This window comes from Cupressus sempervirens, chromosome 3 (assembly GCF_028749045.1).
Source record: "Cupressus sempervirens isolate cs-2001-9-10 chromosome 3, ASM2874904v1, whole genome shotgun sequence".
In the NCBI taxonomy this organism is placed as follows: domain Eukaryota; kingdom Viridiplantae; phylum Streptophyta; class Pinopsida; order Cupressales; family Cupressaceae; genus Cupressus; species Cupressus sempervirens.
The window spans coordinates 1,019,515,967-1,019,535,852 of NC_143120.1; the positions used below are offsets into that span (position 1 = coordinate 1,019,515,967).

Here is a 19,886-nt window from a genome sequence, read left to right on the forward strand (position 1 = left end):
CACCAAGTCAACTATTCAAGTATGCTCGCCAAGTTGACTCTTTGAGTTCGATCATCAAGTCATCTCACCAAAGTGCCTCATCAAGGTCAATCTTTAGGTCCACTCATTGAGCTCACTCACAAAGTCAGCTAGCCATGTTGCATCTCTAAGTGGCCTTGCTAAGTAATCTCGCTAACTTGCCCCACCAAGTTGCCAATTTAAGCCCACTCACCATGTTAGATAATCAGGCCAGCTCCCCAAGTCAGCTTGCCAAACTAACAATTGAAGTACGCTCACCAAGTTGACTCTCTAAGTTCGCTCACCAAGTCTGACCCCTAGGCCAACTCTCTAGGTCAGCTCATCAAATCACCCCCACTTGCCCCACCAACTCGCCAGTTTAAGTCAACTCTCCATGTCAGCTCACCAAGCTGACTCCCCTAGTCATCTCGCCAAGCTGACAATTCAAGTATGCTCACCAAGTTGACTCTTTATGTTCACTCACCAAGTCCACCCCATAAGTTAGCTCACCAAGTTGCCCCCACCCAGTCACCTCAATGAGTCAACTCTTTAAGTCAGCTCACCAAGTCAGCTCACCCAGTCCTTTTACCACCTTGCCTCAGCAAGTTGGCTTGTTATGTGTGCTTTCCAAGTTGCCCCACTGAGTTGCTTCTCTAAGCCCACTCACCATGTTAGCTCACTTGTTCAGCTCACCAAGTCGACTGTTCAAGTATGCTCACCATGTGGGCTCGCCAAGTCACCCCACCAAGTCATGTCAACAAGTCAATTGTTCAAGTATACACTTGCCAAGTTGACTCTGAGTTCGCTCATCAAGTCACCTCAATGAGTTGACTCCTTAAGTCTACTCATCAAGTTAGCTCTCCAAGTCATCTCACCAAGTTGACTGACCATCTCATCTCATTTGAAGTCTCAGGGGCTGTCAGATGGAAATCTTGAGCAAGTCAGGGCCCTGGTGGTAGGCATTCAATTGAGATCAATTAGTTCAAATTTGATCTCAACTCAAAGGTATTCAGTTGAGAATCAAGATCAATTAGTTTAAACCTAATCTCAACTCAAAGGTAATAGTTAGGGCAAGCCCATGAAGTTGGATGAGTATCGATAAGAGTCGAGTAAAACAAATATCACTTCAGGTCTAAACAAGTTGAGTTTTTTGACACTTAGTCAAGTTTCCACATCTGCTATAGATGGAGCCAGAGAGGAGCTTGATTAATGCCCTCCTCTTGAGGTTCCAAACCCAAATTTGTCACAATTTCCTCAATCTTGATACAACAACTAGACACTTGCAAATTTTGAACAACATTATGTATTCGAGCATCGGCATTGTTAGTATTCACATAGCAAAAAATGTCCCTCTATTCACAAATTCATTTCCTATAAAGAGTGAACATAGAAAGGAATAGTGGGTGACTGATGAACAAACATAGTGATGCTCTTAAACAATGTTGTATGATAAATTTCAAAATGATATCCAAGATGTGACCAAGCCTCCTTCATGATGCTCTAGATTTTCCTATTCGAATATTGCCAATTTTTTAAATGCAAGGTAAATACCATTCAATCAACTTTGATTACTATATTATCCATATTAAAAGCTCTGATCATTTAGAGGACAAGAAGCGAAGCTTCAACACCTATTTGTTTGGGATGAAGTACTTTTGTTGCTTCTATCAACAATTTAACACCTTATCAAAAGAACCGCAAATGACATAGCCAATACAATATTCCAAGTCTCCTCTAAGATGTTCCTAATTTATTTAACACCAGGTGACTACCATTGGCATTGATCACCTTTTCTTGCCATATTATCCATATTATAACTTTACTACTCTAAAATGACGTCTAATCAATACAAATTCAGAGCAAGTACTTTAAAATGAAGTGAAATCAGTCTAGGATTAAATGCCAGTACTTTAAAATGAAGTTAAATCAGTCCAGGAGTTAGAGTAGCAACACCCTGGAAAAATATTCACGAGAAAACATATTAGCATTGATCTTCAGCTAACTTGTAATTTATTGATTAGAATTGTATAATGTCTATCTTTATCCACATCCTCAATCACCTTTTTTTCTCATCCACTGGTGGGGGTGGAATCTGCAATCAGGTAGAAACCAATTCACATGTGATCTCCCCATGCATTAATTTTTGTTAAAAAAAGACAGGCAAAATAGTATACAATTTGTTATATTAGAGTTCATACCTTGATTCTCCTCATCTTATTAGTGAATTTTGAATTGACTTCGAAGACATCTGTTTGTGCCACAGTTTTTGCATTTGGCTCTTTATTGAGAATTTTATGTTTCCCACATGAAAGAGAATGTAGCAATTTGACCATATCTTCATCGGTCAAATTCAATTGAGTCTTCACTTCTGTGTAACTTAGCCTTTCAAATGCATTGAATAGCAAGAATGTTGATGCCTGCGTATCATAACCATAGAGTAAGTTACACAAGGAAAAAGAAGTGAATTCTAGATATATCAATGAAACTGACACTGATAAATGTGATGTATTCACTTTGCATATTTATGGTTTCTAGAACACATCAATTTTAGTTTTCCTTTAAACAAGTAGCATAAGTAGAAAATGAATCAAATTATCAATGTATGGTCATTAACAATTAATGACATTAACCATTGCTTTAACTTATCCTACCCAACTAATTCTTAACCAGAAATTGGAAGAAGAAATTCCCAATAATGATCAGTAGAAAATGACCTATAATGCCATTTTATATGAATCAAGGAATCTAACTGTCAGCCAGTAATGAACCAAAAAGGCAATTACCTAGTAATTAGTAACAACAAGTTCCATAGGCTTAGGGTAAAACTTCCCATTAATATTACAAGTACCCAGATATTATATCCATGTAAGCTTTCTATGCTTTGTCTTTGTCTGATAGAACTGCTTGAACACCTCTACGCATCTTACTTGCATTAAGTAGAAAAGGTCAAAATGTTAAACTACTTCAGAAATTGGCAAATTTAAAAGGTATACTATATACAAAATGGGCATACCATTTCAGCTGGCAGGTTAAGATCAAATGATTTGTAACTCAGCCAAAACCCAATTGTCAAAACTATCATAGTCAAGTCTATGTCAGGATGTGCTCGAGAATTTTCATTAAGATAATCATCAAAATGCCCTTGGTTCTCCTTTGCTAATGTTAAATCTATGACCTACATAAAAGCACATAGATTTTTACACAATTTACAATTAGATTAACTTCATTGATAAGAATCAAAGTGAGTTTTTTATTTATGTATGATGCAGCATACCATTCCCTCCATTTTAGAAGTAAACTGTTGCTTCAGCTTTGTCAATATGCTTCTTTCATGATGATCATTTGCACTTTTATGAAACGAGAGTCTTTGTGCAAGCTTCTTCCTGCAATTTCGACAAATATTAATTATATATACAAACACATAACAAGACAAAGTCCTAAATTTTAAAATAGCATTATATGGATGAAGATTGTCATTCACGTCATGAATTCTATATGTGTAAAGTTGCATAGTTGCACACAAAGATAGCCTAAAAAGACTCTGTGTATGGTTTGCATTAATAAATATTCACATATACATAGAGATTAATGCATACACAATAAGCTTAGCTATCCCAAACTATCTATCAGAGTATGACATATGAATTCGGTGTCTTCCATCCATGAAGGACTATCAATAGAGACATGTTACTAAAAAAAAGAAAATAACACACTATTTTGAAAATATTGATTTGTTCAAAAGAGAATACCAATACATGTTTTTATAAAAGAGGCACACTCATACAACCACAAGCCGACCCACATATTGGCCACATTGTTTGATAAGAACCAATAATTAGTGAAACATTTACTAGTTCACTAACAAAAAATGGTAATATACCCATTGGAAAGTTGATTAGTTTCTACAAAATATAGTGTGTAATACTGATCAATAAAATGTTTGTATTTTGAAACTTTGCCGGATAAAAGTTAATTTTTTTAAAAAAATTGTTTTCACCACTAGAACCATTAAATGGATGCTTTTCGGAGACATTGGTATCATTTATGTCTTGACCCCTTGTGGTAATATTTAATCCAGTTTGAAAACCTTCCCTGATGATTAGGCATACATACTCATGAGATTTACTAAGACTTATCAGGATAAGATGCAAGCAAAGAGCGTGATATATGATTCTTTGCTTCTCTAAGCACATCAAAAAAAAAAAAATTAAAAAAACTAGATAATTGGTTAAAATGACAAAAATGTCGGTATAGTCTAAAACTAGCATGTCAATTTGTTTATGAAAACTCAATTTTATAACATCTAGTGTGCCAGAAATAGAGTCTATAGACTATGGAAACTCAGTCACATCATTTTATGACTGACAATTGCTAAAAGCCTCTAGCTCAAAAGGAGAGTTCCCATATCAGAAAAATAAAAGATAAATTAAATACAAAATCACTGCTTATATCAGTACAGGCACTCACAATAAGCCTATCAACTATGATGTCAATCAACTAAAAATAATAAGGTAAATAATATGTTGGAAAATTAAAGTCAATAGTGGGGCATACCGCAAACCAAAAATAGTCCCATGGAGCCTTAGCTGGCCTAACTCCCCTACTGCTGTTGAGGACCTCTATTCTTCATTCAAGGCTCTACCATGCAAAGATCTTTCTCTGAGTAAAGACTGCAACAAAGAATTAAAAAATTATCTTATTGTGGTATTGTGAAAGAGTGCTATCAATGAGAGGAAAAAACAAAAATGTTGATTCAATAGAGTGCTATTATGGCCCTACTAAATAATAATCAAAGAGCATTCTACAAAGTGTGAATTTAATACAATGGTTGAAACTGAAGCCTTGAAAAGCATATATTAGCTGCTTCCAATGCCATACAAAATTAGACTCATAAATCCCATTGGATCATATCTACAACAAATTTCCCATAGAAAGTGAATGTATCATGATGATTAAGGCATTTGGTCATAGCCATTTAGGATGTTAGTAGCTTTACCCAAGACTGGAAATGAGAAACATGATAGCAGGTACTTAACTACCAAAGAATATAAGCATATCACACCAAGTCAGGCTAGGAAAAAGAAAGTAGTCCCCAAACCTTGGGCACAAAATATACTACTTTGCAAGCCACTATATATATCACGAATATTTTCACATCATCTCTGTCTTAATTCTATTTCAAAAAATATCCATTTCTGCAAAGCTTTAGTTTCCAATCTAAATTAATATTAAGGCATGAAAATTTTCATTTGACATAGTCAAATTCTCACGTAATTGGGTCTCCAATCTATAGCAGAGTCTTGAGAATAGAAGGAACATGGCTGGACTGAGAACATGCCCATAACCCAGTGAACCCACACCCAGTAACTTAAATCAACCACTAAAAAGTATGAAAGTCATAGGCTTTGCGACAAATGTTTTTGCACACTAGTAGCCTGTGTGAAGTTTAGTTATGAAAATGTCTTGTTTGTGGATATGCTCTAGCACCAGTACCTGTTGATAGAGGTAATTCATTGGATTGCAATTGAACTCTTAATATAATAGTTAATTGTGTCTTCATTGTATGTTATGTTCTTTTCTCAATTCTATTTTGCATAAACTGTGGTGGAGAATCTACGGCTTTAAATAGATTCATGCTTATGAAAATGAGCTCAGAAGGTTTTAGATACTAGGATTTTGCAAATAAGATCTTACTCCTTATTGTGACACGGCCACTGTTGATCTGCTCTATGTAACCTTAATTGGAACTAATAGGACACCGTACATGAGGTTTTTCTCACATTGAGATGTTTCCTTGATGAAAGCTATATATGAGAGAGCACATTTTTTTAGTGTGAAAAAATTTGTGGCAAAGACAACCACTGAGGTAATGATGGATATCTTCTAATTCTTGCTCAGATAAGAGGATGATAATTATAAATTATGAGAATCATTGGTGTTTTGTTCTATAAAGTTTTGGAGTGAGTAAAAAGTAATTGCAATTATAAAGGTATTTTTTTCAACCAACGTAATGGAAAAAGTTCATTTTAATGTTCACAATGGTGTTTGTCCTCTCCCTCTAGTTTCACGTGGTTACCTAAATATAAAGAGAATTAAATATAAAAAAAGCAATTTATTTTAATGCATATTTTAAATTAAATATAAAGAAGAAAAATTAGAATCTAATCTTGATGTAGTGATGATTCTATGGTGGTGACTTCAACAATTGACAATGCTGAATATCATTAGCAACTTGTCTTCCATACACACTAATGATGTCAATCATGGTACCATGAAGACTTGGTTTGCTATGAATAGCTGCAAGGGAGAAACAACAAAAGTGCATAATGCAGATGAATTTACTTGACACAATGCATCATATGCTCTACTATGAAGCAACTACAAGATGTGCAAACAAATAGCTATTAGCTATTTCTCTAGTTATGATCATAAGAAGTTTTCAAGATGTAGAACATTGTTATGAAAACAAAGTCAACTATAGGAGTTTACAAGGAAAATTTATCAGAAAATATTTCAAGAGACAAGTTGGATGTGAATTCCTTCGATCTTGTGACTTTATGATTTGTCTATTTTTTAGGTATATTATATTATTAAGTATACCTTAATACCAAAAAAGAAAAAGAAAAGGAGAATTCAAGTTCACTATCTTCCAAGAAAGGGGCTATTTCTTTTAAATACCTCTATTTGAAGGCTAGCCCAACGACCCAAGTCCATCGCTCCACCATTTGAAAGAGGACCTATTGATTTCATGGGACTCCCATGCTTCAGTCTATCATGGTCTCCATATCCTTGGTTAGTGACCAAGGTATAGAGTCATACAATCTCTATTTCAAACAAAAATAGTAGGGTGTAAGATTGATCTTTTTGTAGTGATATGAAAACCAGAATAAAAAAAGGACAATTGAGTTTTATTTAAAAATATCTAACAATAACCTTGCAGTTTCACAATAACAAAAACATCACTCTAAACTAACTAATAAGTTTGAAAAAATTAAACTCTAACCTAATTTGCAAACAAAAATAGTAGTAAGAAGATTGATCTTCTTGTAGTGATAACTAATATAAAAACTAGAACCAAAAAAAGAGAATTGAGTTTTTCAACAAATTAAATCTATCAATAACCTTGCAGTTTCACAATATGAGAAACATCACTCTGAAACCTAACATGATGGGGCCTTGCCTCCTTGGAGTCATATTTTTTAATATAAATGTTATCATGGATTACTTGTTCAAGATGGATGTTGATTAGGATTTTGTTTCCATGGGTTGGTAGAGTTGGACTTACACTCATAACCTTGTTCTATGTACTACTCATGATGGTTTCACCATATGCATGTGACCTCACCTTTTTTATAGGCGTTCTACAATAAATTTGGGTGGGACTACTATATAGCTTTTTATTGTGAGTAATCTTTCACCTTTGAATTTTAATCTTTATACTATGTGGATGAGGTGGAATTGCAATAAAATACTCCTTCAGATTAATTATAAAATACTCCTTTCTAGTCAATGGCTTCACTTACAAAATAATATCTTTTAAGTATTTGTATAACTCAACCTTTAACCTTAATTATTAACCAACAATGTTATTGTTCAAAGACTTCACTATTCTTGCTATGAAATTTGATTCTTGATAGTGAGTATACAAGATGACATTGATAGATTTATCAATTGTAAGATACAATATGGTCTTAAACTCCTTACGTTCACTTCCTTGACTTGACATTATAATTCTATATTCAATGTATGGTTTGCAGGTGTACATGGTAGATATAATCTTTTAATGTTCCCTATCCCAATTATATGCTATATGGGATTCACTTCTCTATATGCTTCTCTTGGTATTATTAATATCCTTATATTTATCATCTTTAAATCACCTTGTTTGATTAAATCACTTTTTCTAAAATATAGGTAATCCACAATTGGTGTTTCCACTGTGAGTAGATATCATTACCTTTTTTTTTTTTTCAAGAATAGGTTTTCTTTGTTAAAGAATGATATAATTATTCTTCTTGTAACTATTTTTTATCTATAAATAATGCTTTGAGTTCATAATACTCCAATTCCCTATTCTCTATTCTTTGAGAGCATTGTGTTTGATGTTGTTGAAACCAAGGTCCAAGGAAAAAACTAGGTATCCTCCATCAAGAGCCTATGTTCAAACTTTATGAGCTTCATTGTGGCCTATATCCCCCTCTAACCACCAATGTTCTCTCCATCACCTATAAAAAACCTAAACTTTCTCCCTCAATGTGTTGCCCTTTAGAGTCTAAGATCTAAAACTCTATAGCTACTCCTAATGTGAACTGTATTTCTTCTAGTGACTCCTATATCCTGGATACCTCAAGTGCTAAAAATTGAAGAGAGGCCTTGTAAGCCCAAGAAACATGCCTGGACAAAAAAGCCAAGAAAATGGTCCTTGACCTTGACTATGATAGTGATGAGGACACTCAAAAAAAACAAACATGTTGCTTGAGTAGGTTGGCTAAGGAAAGGGGTAAAAAAGATATCGAAGACTTGGCTAAAAAAGAGGAGACATTGTGGAAAGTGAAAGCAAAATTTTTGTTAAGAGTGAATCGGATGACTCTTCCTATAAGGAAAACCAAAGCCCCATGAGGGACCCTTCCCCAAACCCTTCTATTAACCCCCCTTCCCTCACTAGCCCATGTAGAATACCTTCAACTCCAAAACCCCTACAACCCCCCACAACGTCTCCCCTATTGAACCTAAGAAATGTTATAGTTGATAGTTTTAGCAAAGGAAAGACTAGTGGTCACTTCATGAAATGCTGCAACTCTTCTTCTTCTCACTTATACAACCCAAGAATCATGCACAAACCTTGGCACAAGGTGATCAAGCAACCCCAACCTTCCTAACATCCAAGGGAACCCAAAAAAACATCAACACACCCAAAACAAATTAGGTATATGGCAGACCTGATGTTAGGAGTCATAAGGTAAATTGTAGCACTTGACTCTTATACCATACACACAACCAAGAATGCAATTGGATCCTCCAGGACTCCCAAGCACCAAGGATAGTTTGGAATAACTCCTATATGATAAAAACAAGGTGTAACAAAGGTTGGAAACCCTACCAACCACTTACCAAGCAAACTACTGCAACCAACCAAACAAGCACTTAGGTTTCTTAGCATTTTTTTCCACCAGTAACTCAAAATGTTTACAAAGGACCAAGAAAACTAAAGACAAATTGAAACACCCTTTTCAAAGTGCCAAAATACTCTAAAGTTTCAAAACCTAACTCCACTCCAAGATACCCTAACCTTAATCTTGCACACAAGCCTAATTAGCAACTTTAGGCTTGGTCTACAATGAAAAGGTTAAAAATATGGGTGCATGGATCAATTCTTCAACTTCAATGTGTCCTCCTGGTCAAATTTAAGATGCCTTGCCTCCACACCAAGTCCCAAGTTCCTTTTATCACTCTAACTCATCAAATTGCAAAAACAAAGTCTAATACATGGGTCTTATTAGACCTAGGGCTTGCTATTAAAAATGCTTGCTACAATCTCCTGCCTCCAGGCTTTTGACATTTGATAATACAATGCCCTAGTTTTCTCCATACCAAATTGGAGAAAATTCCAATGCTGGGAATTCAAACTAGGGCCATTCCTTTGGTGAAAACCCTTGTTTTGAGGGTTTCATAGGCAGCAAGGAAGAAAAATATATAACTTGCAAATGAAAATAGATCTCTCCTTGAAACCAATGCCAAAACTTCATAAAATTCAACCTCCAACTTTTCAATGCAAAACAACCATCATACAACCTTCAAGAGTCCATATAGTATAGAAAAACAGTCAACAAGGCCCAGAAATAGTAGATTTTATTAGTTTAAAAGCAAGTACAATGGTTAATATACCAATAACCTATGACCAAAATTTTGAAGGAACAATAACGTGCAATTAAACGTCTTGATGTATAAATTGGGTCTTTAAAAAATTAATTTCCTTTGGGAAAAGTACTTATTTGGTTTTGAATACTAATGTCGTGGAGTTCGTTTCAAATCATATAGTGTCTTTTCAAGTGACATACCATGTGCTTCTTTTCTTTTCTTACAAAATTGGGTTTTCAGATCTTCATTTAGGAATGTACTTCATATCTATTTGGTGGATATTCTAGCTATGATTGGAAACAAGCGCTGTCAACATTGTAATCATAATTATCTTTGCAACTAGAGCAAAGATTCCTCAATCTTCAATTTGTTGCTCTTTAGCTACTAATCTTGCTTTGTACTTGTCAATTAAAAAAATATTTTAAAACTTGATCTTAATACTTTTTATAATCAATGGCTTTCTTTCCAATGTCTATCTCTCGACTCAACACATTTTTTCATTTTTCTTTCCTTCTTGCTTCATCAGAAAATACTTGGTTCACAAGCGCTTATGATGTTCTTCTTGCTAGGATTATGAAGTGGACAATGACTTTCAATCTAGATAATCAATTTCTTCTCTTCCTTCTATAGATTCAATGGGACTTTCAGAGTTTGGCTCAACTTTTTTGGGTAAGTGTGATGATATGTAGTGCACTATAAATTTTCTCTTCAATGAAAGGATTAGCACCTCTAATTTTCAAATGGCGATCAACTAGAACTAGCTGACAATCTAACCTTAAAAATATATTTTATGCCAAATTCATGTTCCCAACTTGCAACCAAATTCAGCTATCGAATTTCAGTTGTGATTTCCAGTAATGTAATGACCTAAATGTGGGTAAAAGTGGTGAAAATGTAGTTTGGGGTCTAGTGTAACCAATTTCAAGTCAGTTGAATCAAGTTTTTCAGATAGTCTGGTTGCAGAATGATTTTCATCATTGAGCAAAGATATTTACAAGTTTGTTACAAGTAATGATGAAAACAAAAAATTAGATCAATGGTAGAGAGAAGAGAGAGGTTTTTCAATTGCAAGGGATTTAATTTCAAGTGGATAGATGTTAGTTGTAGATTAGATCTAGGCATTAATCTTTCTTTCTTATATCTTTCTGTCTTTCCTTCATTGTAGGGGTTCTAGTTTTTGTCACTGAGAAACCAGTTGGTTCCAATTTTTGGGAAGAAAAAGTTCATTGCTATGATACCATTAGGGGTTCTAGTTTTTTCACTGTGAGACCATTGGTTCCAATATTTTGACATGTTTCCTTGACTGTGACAACATTCTTCAACATAATTCTCTCATGTGAACAGTAGTAGTGCAAATAATACAAAAAGTTCTAATATGTTAGTTGTTTTTGTGTTTTAATTTTATGCATATGAATGTATAGTTTCAAGGAAATGAATACATATGAGCAATAATTTCACTAGTTTCATTCTGGTTCTTGTCTCCTTTCTTAGCAATCTGTAAGTCTTATGTGGTCTTGGAACAAAGATCTAAGATCCATTTGCATTCCCTTCAGGTTGTATGTTTTATGTATTTTGCTATTGGACCAAAGGGCCAAGTAAATGCTTGATATGTTTAACAAGGTTACTAGTTACTTGAGAAGGATATTTTGTGAGAATGAGATTTGAATGAACACTAATGTCTGAATCACAAGGTGATTAGATAGATCTGATGTCTAGGTATACGAAATATATCCTGATGTCACAGATGTATGTTTTGAATTCATGGAATTGCTCAATGGATTAGGCACTGATCAGTTATAGGATCACTTGTTATACTTCTGCATATTTGAGATTGTGTTTAATCAACATCCTTAATCAAATGTTTCCCCTTTCATGTTGAAAGTTATTCAAAGTTTAACCCGCACTTAGCTTGCCAGTTTCATGAATCATGTTCTTAGCTATTTCATGGTTATGATTCCTGGTTAAGTATATAAGATTTAGGGGTTTGCATCTATTATTCTGGATTTTGATTATGCTCATTGCACTGGTCACATAATTGGATCCTAAGAGGTTCACCTACCTAGGTTTTGCAGAGCCTGAAGTGTAGAAGGAGTGTAGCCTTATAGTTGGCCCAGGTTCTTGCTAAATTGTGTCCATTATTGGAGATAGCTGCCCATAGATGCAATTTTTCCTTGCATACTTGGTTATTCAAATTCTATTAAATCGGGAGCCAACAACACCTATACACAATTCATTACTTAGAACATCGCAAGACTTATCTCACCCATTCTCCAATCTTACGCTCAAAGTCTACCCATGGTATCATAATACCCTTTACCTTTTCTTCATTCCTCCTTTATGCTTACACACTCACAATCAAAGCGTAACAGCAGAAACAAAGTTTCAACACCCTTTCGCTCATATTCTTACATTGAAACCGTCAGAACGTAAAGTGAAATTCTTGCTTTAGCCAAGCAACAATCCAGATTCAACCTTAACAGATTTAAAGAAATCATAACCATTGATTTAAAACACATGCATATAGAAAAACTTAATTAATGCACCACATTGGCTGGGCCCATCTATTAAACGTGACGTGTCATTATTAGATTTTCTTGCACCAGGGCCCATTTGATAGCTCAACAGGTCCCACTCGACACATTCACATAATAATATAGCTTTTATGATTATCTGCAGGGCGAAGGCATGTAAACATTATTGATCAACACTTTTGGTCTTATGAGTCCCTTGATACCTAAGACCGTAAAGGATTTTATGCTTTCTTACTTTACAAAGCATTACACTCTTACGCTATCCCCTAGATTGTATGTGTGTAGATCAAGACCAAACACATTTCTGCTTACTTGCTCAAAGGCTCACCCGTAACCACATAAACGAATATAATATCTCCCTTTAAAACCTTTACGCTTACTCTGAAATCACCTTAATCGTATGCCCAAGAATGCCTTTTCAAACCCTTTGCGCTCACCCGGTCAACCCTACACCATGAGACCATAAAAGGGGTAGATTTGAGTGCTTTTCCAAACCTTTTGAAAACTTAACAAGAAATTCAAAGTCCTTTTTATCCAGGGTATTTTGGTAATTTCTCTGATAACAAACCTTGAGAATTTAGCAAGAATTTAAACAACACAGAGCAATAATAGGGCATAATGACAAATAAAAATCATAAAGTTCGCAACCCTAATTTGCAAGAAATAAGAACCTAATTGATTTTTCACCAAAAAATTATTCAATCTCTGCCCTATGAAAAATCAGATCAATAGGAAGAAAGCTCAGTCTAAATTTGAAACCAATCTAGATGTGACACCTGGTATATTTTAGCAGAGCATATTATAGTAAGAATTTATGACCCCCATTAGGTCACGCACGACATGTCGCCTTGCACTTCTTAAACACTAAGCTCTTGGCAACTATGAGGATGTGACATCCATTAATTTGGAAGGAGATTAACAACTGCCATAAAACCACTAGCTTCTTCATTTCCTTAGGTCCTATAGGATAGGTGTCATTCTGTCACTTTCGTGCTTTAGTTAAAGGCTTTGTATCTAGAATCTACAAGAATGTGGCATCTATTGATCTTGAAGGAGATCAATGACTATAATAAAAATCACCAAAAGGATTACAAACAAGGAAAAAGAAGAGTCAAGCTAACCACAATACAAGCCAAGGTTAAAATTGAGTTACGAGCTAGGGAAAAATGACAATTTCATCAAAGATTTTAGAATAATCATAGAAAAAAACATAGAAAAATAAATTTAGAAAGATATTAGGGCCTTTTTCAAAATTCCTTCCATAATTCAAAAGGTGTGGTCAATTTACAATTTTTTGAAGGAAGCTAGGGCACAAGAGACACCAGGGCATAACAATTAGAGATTTTCTATCGCATGATTGATCAAGAGAATTAAAACCCTAGTTGCTTATATGGGATAAATTGGATTTTCACAATGAACTCAAAGGATTTCAAATAAGTGAAAAAACCAGGCCAACACATGGATGGATTATTGTAAATTTGAATATCACCAAATAGAAATTTGAAAATAATTACCTCTAAAAATAGTAGAATAATTCTACTTAGAAGGTGGATGACATATGAGGAGAAAAGGTTCAATTTATAGGCAATTAGGTGAGGAGGAGCTAAGAATTCCTAATAGATAGTTTGTAATGCCCCACCCAAAGATCCTTGGAACAAGGATAAATAAAAGCCAAGATGTATTTTTTAAAACAAGTATGGATGCACATGTCAATCACATACAAGGATCAAAAATATCAATAGAAGACTTAACCAAAAAACCTAACTACTAATGAATCTCCAACTACCACTACCAAAAAACATGCTCAAATTGGAAAGATAAAACAAAAAATATAATCTCTAATCTTTAAAAGCCTGGTAAAACAAACAATAAAAAAGGGTACTCAAAATACCAAATTGTGTTCTCCAAAAAATAGTGGAGATACCCCTATTTTTTGCACGAGAAAACACAACTAACAGTCTCATGCAAGGAAGTGCACTAGGCCACGTGAAGAAATGTAAGCCTCCACACCAAACAACAAAATCTTGCACAAGAGAGTGCAATCTCATGCAAAGAAACACAACAACAAACAAGGAGAAAAAAAGATGAAAAGATAGGGAAGCAATTCCTCCACACTATAGAGTAGTAGATCCACAAATTGAGGTTTAAACACTTAAACACAACAAAGGCATAACATAATAGTAACTAACCATTTGAAACATAACAACAAAGGAATTGTACTGAAAGCAACATCATAATGAATGAACATGACAAAACTCATCCGAAGTTCCTCCCAAGCTTAATAGCATCATGAGATCTCAAAAGCCATAGCCATCCCTTGCATGTAACATCTCAAACTACCAACTAGTAGTTAGAGTTGTCTTATGAGCATGTCACTATTAATGTGTAATAACATCACAAGAAGAAGGAATCTAATATGCTAATCTAGTAAAGCAATAAATATTCCAACTAAGTAAATCACATCATCTAATCATATGGTAAACATCATAATATAAAAATACAAAAAATAAAATAACATCATCTAAACATGATATCCAATCATTCCAATAAAAACATAAATCACAAGGAAGCATACTCTAGAATCTCGAATATACCAAGTGAAACATCAAGCACCCATCGCACAAGAATAATAGACCGTCTTTGTACATCAGTTCCTAGCGATGGTATAGGTAGCTACGCCTCCCAACCATGTGGAACTCGTAGGTCCACTCCCACCATGTTGATTGAGATAATGATCCGACTAGAAACACACATAAAGTAGAAGTCCATGGCTAACACTCATGCCAGATAGTAAAGATGACTAAAAACAAGATCATGAGACAATGCAAGTACAATAGGTCACTAGTTAGACCCTAGATAACTATGTAGGAACTCTAGTGGAGTGTCATTACTTACCATCAAGTAGTGCAAGTACTTCAAGCCTTTGATCAACTCTCTAAAGAGGCCAAACTCAGAAAGTATCTTCAATCAACTCTCGCAAGAAGCCAGATATTGTGCCTTTGATCAAATCCCTCAAGAGGCTAGATACACACACTTTTGATCAACTCCCTTAGGAGGCCAGTGTTCAACATCTTATCTTTTCATTAAGTTTTTGTAACCATTTAATTTAGTCATCACTTGTTAGAATCTCTTCATGTTACCTTGTTAGCCATTTCTGGGCCGGGGTACACGAGAGAAGTGACTCCACACATTTACCTTGCGTACCCATTCTCATCACATGATGAGTTCCCAAAGGAAATACAAGTTCCCAACCCAACCCGATGAACATAACTCCACCAAAATACAATTGGGAGTTCAGGCCTCGCAAGTCACATGACATATGCAACTGCACATGCTCATGTGTGGTGCACTACCATGACAAATATCACAAAACAAGGGCTAGATGAGTACATAAGAAAAATAACACTCAATCAAATACAAGCTCAGGAGTACATATTATACACAAATCTTAGTGAATAATAAAACCAAACATCATGAAATAACTCAACCGGCCTACTTTCCAGTGTATGGATTCTACACAAATCTCAATGATGCAACCAAACCAAACATCAGATACAAAATCACTCAACCAAATACAAAGTCAAGAGTAAAGATGTGACACATACCCCAATGCAACATAAAAGTAAAATAGTGGTTTGACTGACATCCTATGGATAATTCAAAACCATGATCAACATCATGCCAAGTAAACCTGAGAAAACTAGGTGGCACAAAAATCAAGGTAAAAACATCAAAACTAAAAAACTCTAAAATTAAAACCCATTTGTTCTTAGGGCACAAAAGCCAAAAAAATCTAATAAAATTTAGGTTTAGATACTATATGTAAAAATGACAAGCATAACAATGCAAAACCCCAAAACCTCATCCCGAAAATTGGGAAAATGTCCATACTCGACCAACGAGGCAGAACCAACAATAAAAAATGGAGGGGAACACAAGTTTTTACCCTCTTAACAAAAAAATACCAGAAATAGAAATAGAAATAGAGGAGAACACTAGTTCTTAGCCTCCTAACAAATAGCTATCAGAAATGGAAATAGGAATGGAGCTGAAACATAAAAATAGGAGAGCCCTACTTAATAGCCAAAATGGCTAAAATGAGAATTGACCAAATAAAATAAATATCTCGTAGAAGCTATCAAAAGTCACAACAATCCAAGGTCTCCCTAAGCTGGACCCAACAAGATTGATATCGTGAAGATCCCACACCCGTAGCTCTCACAATGAACATAAACACAATCATTCATAAGAGCATTTTGGAAAAAGCTCTCAAATTTGTAATTTCCAAAAGTAAGAAGTGGGGAATTAATTTCCTCTTTGGATACTTATTCACTTTTCAAGTGAATAATTGATTAGGGTAAATAACTAGGAAACCTAGTTAAATTCTAAATCAACCCAAATGAAAACAAGCTTTTCCAAGTAATTGGAATTTATCTATGACAAAGTTGCCAAAAAAAAGAAATCAATGAAAATAAAGACCAAAAACCTAAATTCACATAAATTTCCTTAACAACTTTCATGAAAATGTGAACCTCTAAATACATAGACATGTTTATGGGTCTAATCACATAATGCAAACGAGTCTATGTTATCAAACCACCGAAAGGTTCAATTAAAACACTTAAATAAGATACGTCAACCATACAAGGACAACATTGGTAAAATATGAACAACTAAATCCCTAACTCCATGTGCCACTACCACAGATATAAGTTTTGCACACTAAAACACATGATCAAGTGCAATTGTATATAATAACATAGCCAAAGAAATGAATGTATTAAATAACCTAATTTAACTATTTATTTAGTTATACCAAAATAATCCATTTACATCACTCACATTCACATAAAGCATCACAAATCAAGAATGAAGTAAATAACCATAACTTTAAATCCAACATATAACATAATTAGAGATATGTCCAAATATTGAATAACCATATATCATCATAAGACATACTATCATCTCAAAATGGCATCATCACGCAAATATGATCAACTGAACAACATATAAATCTAACATCTAAGATACTGAAATCAAAGTATAACATATGACTGTAATTTCATCTCAAATGGAAAAATAATATGAGTAACACGTGTCTCTTAGATCAAAATATAACAAGGTGCATACTGCAAACATGAGAGATACTACATAGTTAACTAGGTGAAGTGGGGGATAGGCTTCAATTGACTAACATAGGTGCAGGAGATGGAATTTTGTGGTTAGAGGTGGATGAGGGAGATGAGGAACAAAAGTGGACTTGGGCTTGAGTCAGAGGGAATAAATCATGCCTTAATTTATGCAACTAAGCTGTAGAGGGAGTTTAGACATGGAAGAGGAGGTGATGTGTTTCAGTTAAGGTGTGTGAGGTGGTTTAGTTGACTAGATGATGTGGGAGGTGGATGGATTTGTTAGAGAAAAGGTTGGTTGGTGAGCTTAATTAAATAAACAAATGAATTATTTAATTAAAATAGGAATTATTATTACATGAGAGTTAATTAAATAAATGAACTATATAATTCAAAGAGGAATTATTGGTGCATGAGATTTAATTAAATAAATGAATTATTTAATTAAAAGAGGAATTATTAGTGCATAATATTTAATTAAATAAATAAATAATTTAATTATAAGGGGAATTATTGGTGCATGAGTTGAGTTTGGGTAACAACTAGTTTAGAGGATGAGTTTGTGGGTGGAGGGATTTAATTAATTAAATTTTAAAAATAGAAAGGGGTTTTGGAGATTAAATTAAATGGATTTTGTATTTATTTAATTTAATAGATGAAGGGGGAATTTATTAATCAGTTAGACCATTGATTGCCTCTTAATTTATTAAATGAGCTATAATTAACTAATCAGGGGATAGCACTAAAATAATTAAATATGTAGTACTTAATTAAAATCTACTTTAGAAAATGACTAAATTCTATTACGAATTTATGCAATCAGATTTAGGTATCTACAACAAGTGGTCCACACAAATTATGAACATATCCAATCTAATACAACATGATAAGCATGATAATAGGTGTCATGTAGAAAAGAGAACAAGTGAAACAATGCATATGCATCATTGTCTAGAATGGTTGATGACCTGATTCCTTCTATAGCTATTCTATCCCATTCTCAAGCTCAAAATATGCTTGAAATATCTTGAAATTTTTATTTGAGCTCTAAATATTGATCTTTCATAGGCCTTTCCATTAAAAGATTAACATACTCTTCATGACATACAAAATTGGTTATATATGGCATATGGAGAAAGAATGAAAGAGAAACACCAAATTTAAAAAGGGACCCATTTTTCTAAACTAACTAATTTTTTTATGTACAAATACATGAATAAAGACCCTAATCTATTGAATGGACATTCCCTCTATGCATGAGACCTTTTAGCTAAGTTGTAGATCCTTTGAAGATAAATAATACTATTAAAGGGACATAGTTCTCTTCTATGAAACCTTTTAGTCTATCAAGTACCAAGTTACAAAAGTACAAGACAATGGTGATCCATGAAAGGGACATACACATGTTGTGTAGAATTTTTTTAAAATATGAATGCTGATGATACGACATTTAGGAGTATCTTGAGCATTGGAGAGTATTGACATGTTCCATTCATGACTATGTTTATCATTGATGTCAAAATAGCATGCTTTTTATAAAGACTAGCTGACTAGTAGACAAAGATCTTGATGGTATAGATAATGGTTTGATTGTCTGGTGGTGTATAGTTATGGACATGTTTGACATTGTGTGTTGATGATGTGTTCAAGTGCATAGAGTCTAAGTTGAAGATGTAGGGATGTTTTACCTAATTTATAAAGAGAAGTTTAGAGACAAAGTATTGGGAAAGTAGTTCTTGATATTTGTTGACTATCTTACATCTAAGATGTAATATGGGCAGTTAGGAAGTAACAGAGGATAGTTAGCTGATGACATGAACGAGTGTGCAAGCCCTAGTATCATACATGTGAAGCTTTGTATAAAGTGTAAGCTAACAATGCTATTGTAATTGTAATTAATTAATTATCTTATTATAATTAATTGGGAAAGCCTCAAGGTTGACTCAAGGAATTATTATGCAGATATGGTATAAAGGAAAGATTTTTTCCTTGATTATAATGTGTATTAAAATTTTATGATCATTATTAAAGTGCATAGTGTGACAAGGAGAAGAGTACTTACTAAATGCGTGTAAGCAATCCAAAGGATTATTGGATGCAAGATTTGTGATCTGGTTACAATATCAAAAGGAGAAGAGGTCCAGTTGACATGATAGAGAAAGAGGAATGAATAATATAGTACCATTATATTATTTTTCAAGGAATAATATAGAGATCAATTGGATTGTGGCTTCATTGGTCTTGCCTTTGAAGTTGTTTGCACAGTGAGTCTAGCTGTCTTCCACAATTCCTAACAGGGACTTAAAATCTCCTAACATGAAATCTTATGTATTGAATGTATTCATAAACTCCTAACTAAGTCCACTCT

The 19,886-nt window shown here is 34.1% G+C and overlaps 1 pseudogene; it reads right to left on the reverse strand.

Moving 5' to 3' along the window:
• Positions 1 to 1,991: 1,991 nt before the first annotated feature.
• The window catches only part of LOC149570246 (cullin-1-like), a 147,054-nt pseudogene continuing 129,159 nt past the window's right edge, over positions 1,992 to 19,886 (reverse strand).